The sequence below is a fragment of a genome, unplaced genomic scaffold (assembly GCF_019419815.1).
Source record: "Pyrus x bretschneideri cultivar Hongxiangsu unplaced genomic scaffold, Pyrus_bretschneideri_v1 Contig35, whole genome shotgun sequence".
Classification (NCBI taxonomy): domain Eukaryota; kingdom Viridiplantae; phylum Streptophyta; class Magnoliopsida; order Rosales; family Rosaceae; genus Pyrus; species Pyrus x bretschneideri.
In genome coordinates, this window is record NW_025999668.1 from 4,207,890 (window position 1) to 4,216,410 (window position 8,521).

The 8,521-nt window shown below is 36.4% G+C and overlaps 1 pseudogene; it reads right to left on the minus strand.

Annotated features, from left to right (window-relative positions):
- Positions 1-110: 110 nt before the first annotated feature.
- LOC103941463 lies at positions 111-2,601 on the minus strand (annotated as a pseudogene).
- Positions 2,602-8,521: the final 5,920 nt, after the last annotated feature.

Sequence of the window (8,521 nt, forward strand, 5' to 3'; positions counted from 1 at the left end):
CTGTCGTAAACATCGACGATATGATAATTCCATCACTTTCGATACTAATGAGCTACCAAACCCAAGAAACTGGTCTACTAGTTTTGCAATAAAGTTGGCTGGACTGTCTGCTACACTGTCTGTGAATGCCTCTGCATATACGCATATAACATCTTCAATACCTGATGGTCATATAAAACATTGGCTTCTACGGTATTTAACTGCAATATAAATAGGAATAAAAAAAATCCTGAAAAAAAAATTTTGAATTATATACCAATAAAGCTAGGGAAAAGGCAATTTTCTCATGCAACAAACAATTACCAGACATCTAGTTCTGAAATGTAAAACATGCCAATTATCGCTTTGAATCAATGGGGCCACTTATGATGCCTACCAGTTTCAGCATCGATGGCTTCTTGAATGCCCGGGGGTTGTCAGGCCATGATTTTTGCATTTGTTGTAACAACAGCAGCTCTATCGACAACCTTGGCCTAGTAATTAAGAAGGGGAAGAATTAGTTTCTGAAGCGAGTATCATTATAAAACTTAAGAATGCTACAAAAACAATTACGAATAGAATAAACAGTCCGTAACATAGAAGAAGGCCAATTACACTTGCCTTAAGCTGCCTACTGGGAAGATCTTGATAGAGCTCATTCCACCTCTGTATTGACCAGCCCCTATCTTTCAGAATAGCCTCGACAAGAGGTCTCTGCCAACACATCCCCAACAGCCTGGTTAATCAATTCACTAACAGCCAAGAGCCTCAAATCAGCTTTATGTTGTTCTGAACCTGAAAGAAATGATCATATACTTCATTTAGATCGGTAATGGAAAATCAAGTCAGGCACTCGTGCATAAAATAAATACTGCCTGGTTTTTTTGACCCCAACAAAATAAAACGCCTTGCGTGACCTTTAGTTACACGAGAAAGCTCAGCAGTCCTAGCCTTCAGCCATGATAAGTAATGTTCTGAGAACAAGATGGTGCCATGGCCATTTGCCTCAAAGTAAATCCCGATTATCATACTCTGTAGCTTTCTCATGCAGGTACAGCTTTCAAATGACATATGCTGAAACTTACTGCATATGTCATTTGGATGTGAATAAGCAAACAAAGTCTTGGTACAACTTATTTCTTTTGACGTAAAATGAAAGTATCAGAAAGTATCAGTGCATTTGTATTTTGTAGTAATATGGCTTGAAAGTAACGTACAACAGATGATTCAACTTTCTTCCATATTCCATGGACATCCATATCCTTCAGAGGCTCAAGACTTTTCCGACATAACCCCAATAAGCAGTATTTCTGAAAAAGTAAAACTTTGCCGGTGAATTTGTTCCTCTCGCGTTTGGTACCACTTTCGTCAACTTTGGTTAGGAATCTCATCAAAACATGTTACGTGTTGAGCACATGACCCTTATCGAAGGCATTGTCATCATTCGTCCCTAAAGATCACTAGCAAAGCAGCACCAAGTGCTATGTTCTTTTAATCAGCATTAAGCATCAAAGTGTTAGTTTGATAAACGTTCAATGCAGTTGTCCACTCTGAAGTAGCTCCTGTTTTGAACTTGTGTTTTGGCTTAGCATGGAGACCAGTACAAAGCCTACATGCAAGAAATGAAGTCTACTTAAGTTGCATAGTCATGTGTAATAGTATTATCTATAGTTGGCATATGCATCTTTTGGTTTCTATAACAATTGAGATAAAAGCTGGCGTGAATAAGTTCCTTCCCTACTCCATTTATCTGAACCCGAAGTAGATGACATTATTACTATAGCTCACCTTGCATATCTTGCATACTTCTCATAATTTTCAAGGAGCATATTGCCTGCCTGTTCATTCAACGGTGATTCTGGAAATGGTTCAATCAATAGACATCTAACTACCTGTTATCACAAAGCACGGAGCCAAGACAACTTGAGTTTGTAAGAGAACACAAAATTCTCATATGAATAAGCAGAAATGAAAGAATATAACTGAACCATCAAGGGAACTTAGAATCAGAACATGTCGTAATCTAAGACATGGATTCCAATCCTTTTTCAAGGTGTTGACATAAATCTCATCGTTGTTTAGATGGAAAATTTTCGTCAGGAAGTAGCCTACAACAATTATTTTCCAGAAATTATAATCCAAATAGGGACTAAAAGAGTTCTACCATATATAGGCCTTTCATCAACAAAAACATCTTCAGTTGTCTACGGTCACGCATTCCAAATAGAATGAGGGAACAGAAATATGACATGTCCACTTAAATGATAGTGTTATCAATTACGTCATTTATAATCATAACAAACAAACCTTTTGGAGGAGAGTGCGGAAAGTCCCTGGACAATAACAACTTCATGCGGAAAACACCATTCTCATAAGGAGTGCCAACTGCAAGGCCAAGATCGTAGCTCAGTAAATATCTCAAAATTATTCAAACGATAGGAGCGAAAGACTAAATTACAGTTTATGCCAAAAAATAAATGTGCCTGACCCTTTAATATCAGCATTTATGATTGAAAAATCATCATCGTTAAGCCCAACTTGAATGCCTTCAGTTCCAAAAAGCACAAAAGCTATGGTTGGATTTTGAATCGCTCCCACATTGAAGCACATGCATTGCCACATCTCTCAACACAATATTGTACCTCTCGCGATAATATTATACTACTGAATTTCTACTTTAATCTTCTAGAGTGAACCTAAAACGCAAACATGGATGATAAGTTATGAACATTTTGTTGCCATGAAACACCGTCATAACCCAATTTGATTTTGTTTTCATATTTACTCTTTATGATGTATGATATTGCAAATTCAATCAAAATAGTTAAACGAAAGTAGATAATGAGCGTGAAAATTCCAGTTCTACACTTCAAGCGAATCAAGTGCCATAACAACATATATACATATAAACAAGATATAAGCATAAACGTAACGTAAAGATTATAAGACTCACATCAGCTTGCCAGGGGTTCCACCGAGACCCTTGTGATTCTATAAGACCTATCCTCAGGATGAGAAAGTGCTACCTTGACCCTCTTTAAGGCCTTTTTAACCTGTAAGTAACCGAATGCCAATCAGTTTCCAGGACAAATATTTTTAAAAGTAACCATTTGTGAACAAACATAAGTAAATACATAAAACTCTGAATAATTTAGCCTACTGTGGACATGTACACCTGATCCAAATGAAGTGAATCCAAAATGAATAAGTCGATTCATAATAAAAGCAAATAATTACATGCTAAAACAAAATGCAGCTTCAAAACCGAATGAGCATGAATACTAGCATATCTGCACAAATAGAACCTATAACAAGTGTAAATAACTTGTACTTCGTTGTTCAGACTGGTAAAACATAATTACAAACTATCAACATTGTATTTTATTTATATAGCTTAACTTTTAGATAAGTTGCCTATCAAAACTGCATGAAACAAATCGAAGTAAAAATGGAGAATACCTTCAAACGATCATGATCATATTCTTCCCGTGCCTTTTTTAGTTTGACTTTGCCTCTCCTCAGTCTCCTGGTTTTTCCTTTACAAGTTTAAATTAATCCTCATCCAAACTACAATAATAACTCTCGATTTCCTCACTACTATCATTTTCAGATTTCCATTCATCCTCATCTTCGTTTGCCTCTTCCGGTACATTATATCGTGGCAGATCACCAAGGTTAATTGAAATTAACTCTATTGGTATTTCAAATTTGGGAACTCCAGCTACTTCAAACGGTTCTTGGACAACATTAGTATCTCAGAGTGTTTCTTCACCAATTTTTATCAAAGATGATAATTGTTGGTCAGCGACGTTGTTGTCATTGTCATCCTGATTTAGTTCCGGAATATCTTATAGCCCTTTTCGATCAATCTTTTGAACAACTTTCCAACCACTGCCTGCTTTAGGGTCGTCTAGAAAGAATATTGTTTCACCATAGTTGCCAAAATGTATGGGTCTTCATCGTACCAACATCTGGTAGTGTTTACTGATAGTAAACCATGGTCTCTCTTAATACTCGTTCGGTTATGTAGGTTTGTATCAAACCAAAGACACTTAAACAGTATCACTTGACACCTGTCTTTGTAAAGCAATTGTACTATACTAGTTAGTTTGCCATAAAAATCAATGTCTTCACTGTCGCCTGCACCCGGGACGTGGACACCACTATTTTGAGTAGACAACTTGTCATCGCGTGTTGCCCCCAAGAACTTGATCCCATTGACATGACAACCTGAGAACAATTCAACGTGAAACAGACTTCTTGCCAAGTTATATAATTCTTCATCGTAAGAGGGTGAATTCAATTCCTTCAATTTGTTCATCTAATGTAACATATACAAAAAGTTAACCTATTAGTGTAACCAAATTTCAAGACGGGCATGAACAAGTTGGAAAATATGCTGAATTCAAAACACATACAACTTACATGTTCGTGAAACCACGAAGGAAACAATTCACGGTGCTTCTTGGCATATAAATGTGAAGGATGTTCCCGCTTCATCAACTGTTCATGCTCTTCAAGGTATGGCAAAACCTCATCACAATTGTTAAGTATGAACCAATGCGCTACCTCTATGTCTTTTTTGGTAAACGATTAGCCTTTTACAGGATCGCCGAATGGTCGTGCAATTTGGGCAAAAACATACAGTTTCTCTTTTCTGACACCACCGTCATTATTGCATTGAGGACAATTGAAAGTTGTCTCAATATCTTGAAGATACATTGCACAAAAAGTAAGTGACTCATATGCGACCCATGCCTCCACAAGTGATCCTTCGGGCTTTGCCCTATATCAGACACACTTTTTTCAACTCACCAAGATATCTACACAAATAAAAGGTATGCTACAAATTATTCAAAGCATTCATTGATCATTAATCTGTTATATATATGTATATATATATACTTAATTAAGTACCTTTCTGTTGGATACATCCATCGGCAATTGACTGGTCCAACAAGTAATGCCTCATCTGACAAGTGAATCATCACGTGAATCATACTTGTAAAGAAAGCTGGAGGAAATATCTGTTCGAACTTGCATAAGATGTTCACAATGTCGTCCTGCAATTGTTTAACATCTGACTTCCACAAACACCTTGTAGTCAAGTACAAAAAAAATCTTGACAACAACATGATTGGTTTCACCACATCAAGAGGCAATAAGTGTCGAATACCAACCGGTAGAAGGCATTGGAGTATCACATGACAATCATGACTCTTCATGTTTGAAAATTTACACCCCCTTATGTTCACGCAACACGAGATATTGGAAGCATACCCATCTGGAAACTTTACAGAAGAAATAAAGTTGAAAAACTCATTCTTCCCATTCGGATTAACTGCAAAAAAATGATGGCCTTTCTTTAATGTACCACCAACTTTCTTCAAATAACCCTTAGTCATCCACCCAGAAACCATTGCATACGCGAGAAAATCGTTTACTGTCCACATCATTACTGTTCTCATGGTGAACATTTGCCCAGTATACTTATCATATGTACGAACACCGTTTTCCCATAAATCTTTTAGCTCATCTACCAACGGCCGCAAATAAACATCAATGGACTTTCCTGGATCTTCGGTAATTAATAGAGTCAACATCATGTATTCTTTTTTCATGCACTTCCAATGCGTCAGATTATAAGGAAACACAACGATGGCAAGTCCCAGTCTGACGTTTCGCGGGTCAGCTGCAAAATCAGGGTACATCCGATCGAATTCTTTCCATGCTTTTCCATCTGCATGATGCCTCATAACATCGTCATTTACTCGTCCTTCTTTATGCTATCGCATATCAGTTGCAGTGTGCATCGACATGTACAATCGCTGCAACCTAGGCTTCAATGGAAGATAACGCATTACTTTTTGTGGAATCTTGGTATTTCTATTTTGTGATGTCATTTTAAACCTTGACTCAATGCATACAGGGCATTTATCCAACTGTATGTTCTCCTTATAGAACAATATACAATTATTTACACATGCATGAATTTTTTCATACCCCAATCCAAGACCCTTCAACACTTTTTGGACACTTTTATGATCTTCAGGTAAACAATTGTCCTTTGGAAGCATCATCTTGATAACTCTTAAAAAGTAATCAAAACACTTGTTTGACAAACAAAACTTGATCTTGCCATGCATCAACTCCACAATTGTTGTGAGCATCGAAAAGTTTTCACACCCCGGATATAATTCTTGCTTGGCATTTTTCAATAGTTTTTCATAGTTTTTGAATGCCTCACTGTCCATGGTTGGACGACCGTCATCTCTCCCTTCCTGATTGGTGTTGGTTGTAGCATATGGATAAACATCATTTAGAATATCCATAACTTATTCATTAGGATCCACATTACATTCAACAGTCTCCACTTGTGTCACGTATGAAGACGAAGCTTGGTCTAATCGTTCTCCATGATGATACCAAGTAGTATAGGTCTCCATTATCCCATTTCTTACTAAATGAAATCGAACATTTTCGAATTTAATGAAATAATTTATTCCATCCAAGTACTCGATAGCACATCTATTATGATTCTATATCCACTATTTGTCCATTTTGCCTGCAATCCCAATAAAAGTACAACAAGCTTCAACTATTGTCTTGTCACCTTATTCCTTCGGTAAGAGCCTATCCCATTCAACAATGCATAGTTATGTGCCGTAATTTACGATTCCAATGGATTAAATTTCAACGTGGGCAAATTTCAACAGCATCTCCTTACAGTTCTTTAAGTGCACATAGTAGATACATAATATCCACTGTGTACTCGAAGAACATCAGGAAATGTTACCAAAATTTCCACTATCGAAATCTAATCTGTGAATCGTAAACTACAACACATAACTATGCATTCCCAAACTATCCAAAAAATGGGACAATTCAAGAATTAATTGGATCGCAGGCATGCTTTTGCATCTATGCACAAAATCCAACTAACTCTCAAATAGGAAACTAAGCTTTTCTTGAAAAAAAGTGTACGAAGTTAAGTAGTATTAACTTCGTACAACACAAAACAATTTTGTAATTGATGTACAAAAATATGTGCAGACAAATAAATTAAATCACAATAATTAGTGAAACTAAATAAAATAGATACAAAATATTAATACTTGTAAACTATAACTGTTGATGGCCTTAGTTTTTATTTGTTTATACTAATTATATCATAGAATATACATCTTCTAGTTAGTTACACTCAAGTAATTTTGGTGGTGAGATAAATGTACTGTTAGAATATGAACACAAGTGTAAGCGTATTTTGGCTAGATATTGGTTTTAAAAAATCTTATTGAAAGATGTTTTGCTTGTCTTCAAGTTTACAAAGGATTGAGACTAAAAATGAATCCTAAATTACTTACTTGTATTAAAATTGGAAGATGATATTGAGTTTCTACAAGGATTTAATAAGAGAATCATAGCCATTGTTTATCTACATAAGTATGGCATATGCTCACAAAAATCAACCCGCTCATTATTAAACTAAAACCTATTGTCTTAGCATTGAGAATTTAATAGTGATGATAAGATTAGCTTTGAAGATCCTGGCTTTTGTAGGTTTTCTATATAATTCTTAGTTACCTGCAACGCATTGGATTTACACTCAATTCAACCGTATAGCACAAATTAAGGAAATTTCAATGGGAAACCAACTTTTCTTACAATTTCTTCTATGTAAATATATAAGTTAACCTCGATAAAGTATTCAAATGAAGCCCAAACAAGTCTTCAACAATATATCTATAGTCTCACTCCTTTTAATAGGTAAAATTAATAAAGATTACTTCAAAATTCAATCTTACAAAACTCCACCATTACCAAAAAAGAGCATAGCAAGTAAGCAAAGGTACATATACAAAAATCCCATATGCAATATGAAGAAAATACCTTCAAATTCGTTCTTCAATGATAATTGTATACAAAAATCCTGTACAAAACAAATTTAGTAGTTTTAGTTTGAATTCTCAATTCAAAGTTACATATACAAAATCAAATCACTTACCGGATACAAATAGATTAAGGAACGGAGAGAATTGGAGAACGTTTTGAAGAGAGATGGGGGAGGGAGGTAGCAGCTGCAACTAGTTTGCAATTTCTACCACCCAAACTGATTAAGTGAAGTAAAAAAAAGTCGTTGACTTTGCGTGACGCATGTGGCGTCGCGCAAAACATCTTTGTGCGACGCAAGTGCACGTGCGTCGCGCAAAGCTGTTTTGCGCGACTTTTGTAGCCCTGCGTCGCGCAAAGTCAACAAAAAAGTGGTAAAACATTCTTGGTTTAGCGCCAAAATCTTGCGAGAAGCACAAAATGTCGGGCAAGGCCTTCGCGCGACGAAGATTGGCGTCGCGCAATACTCTTTTGGCGACGGAAGTGTCCTTACGTCGCGTAAAACAGTATTGCGCGACGCCAGTCTTCGTCGCACAAAGTGCAGTCGCACAAAGGCCGTTTGCGCGAAGTTTTGTGTTTAGCGTTGTGCAAACATACTTTGCACGACGAATTTAGCTGTGTCGCGCAAGTTTCCGTCGCGCAAACATGTTTT